Source organism: Poecilia reticulata, linkage group LG8 (genome assembly GCF_000633615.1).
Source record: "Poecilia reticulata strain Guanapo linkage group LG8, Guppy_female_1.0+MT, whole genome shotgun sequence".
NCBI classification, from domain to species: domain Eukaryota; kingdom Metazoa; phylum Chordata; class Actinopteri; order Cyprinodontiformes; family Poeciliidae; genus Poecilia; species Poecilia reticulata.
The window spans coordinates 9,156,702-9,158,264 of NC_024338.1; positions in this window are offsets into that span (position 1 = coordinate 9,156,702).

Sequence of the window (1,563 nt, forward strand, 5' to 3'; positions counted from 1 at the left end):
TATATATATACACATATATATTTTGCCACCCCTGAAAAAGTCCCTGCCACCCTCTTGCCACCCCATAAATATTTTTCTAGATCCGCCCCTGTCTCTGCGTAGTGCAGCAGATTACCTCATCATGCAGGGCCGGTCCAAGGCTGTATGAGGCCTTGAGCAGATTTTGATTTAGACGCCCCTCTTGCTGCTAAAAACATCAACACCTCTAACAGCTTCTGTGTTAGATTTAGTGAAATATGGGAGAAAGTAGTTTAACTGTCCAGCCTAAAAAGCAATAATCTCAGTTTACTCATTTGTATTTGTAAATTCAAGGATTAAACTCACAGCATCAGATTGTTGCTGTGGTAGCAAAACAATCTAACTATGAATATTGTTCTTTGAAGTTTTACAAAGTAAACTTGTCAGCTCCTTAAAATCTTGCATTTAAATGTTAAACAATTTAAAATCTTTTAATTTATGTATGCCTAAACAATTTAATAAAATTTAACAGCATTGATAATCTCAATAACAAGTGTTACATTTATGTATCTGTGGTCTGTTTTAAAATATTAGCGTTTATGGGGCCCCTAAAGCCCTTGGGGGCCTGATGGAGCCGCTGAATTACTTTGGATTAAACAGAAGTGCAAATTTGTTGTTTTTAGACTAGTTGTGGATTTAAATAGCATTTCACTGGAGATGTTTTCCCATAACATATAATTACACAGTAATACTTTTACATTTGCTGTCAACGTAACATCTTTTAGTACAAAAACACGGTGGACCGCCTCGACGCCCCGACCACTGGGCTTAGCAAGTTTTCTGGGGGAAACCCTGTTGGTTCCTGTCCCAAACAGACTTAGATGTTCAATTATTTCCCTTTGATTTAAGACGTTTGTTTCTGATATAAATGACAGGTATCTCCCAAAAGATAATAAAACAATGAGAAAGAAGCATTCTGTTACATGCAGCYTTTTTAATAATCAGTAGAAAAAAATGTTTTAGATTTAGAGCAATTACAGCTGTTTCATGATTGCTTTTTGCATATTTCAGCAGGTTTTTGACGCTTTATCTTTGGTGATGTTGGAAGGCCTTCTTGCCGTCACCATTAACTCCCTCTGCACTATTAGAAATTTTGAGCTTATCTGAAAGTAATTGAGAATAACAACTGTAATTCAGAGCAAAACATTTTTGTAACTTTCTACATAAATATATATCAACAGGTGTTTAATTATTTTAAAAAACCCAAAGATTTTCTTGAAGATCACCTGACAAAAATTGAAATGAGTTTAGCTTGAGTCATCTTCCTTCAGTAACAACTTCCACATAAAAGAGTGTTGTTTTGCCATTAAGTGCTTATACATGTTGCATTCACTGACTGAAAAAAAGTAAGATTTTTAGTTTACAGCCAACCAAACACTGACGAGGTGAATCAGAAGCATAAAATGTAAAAGACTTGCTCTGCATCTTATTTCTCTGTGCTTTTCAAGTAGTTCACTCTGAGAAGCAACAGAAAATTGCAGCTCTGGTTATTTAACCTCCATTTGTTGCCTAGCAACAGCTCCTTTTTGAGTACATAAAAGCATA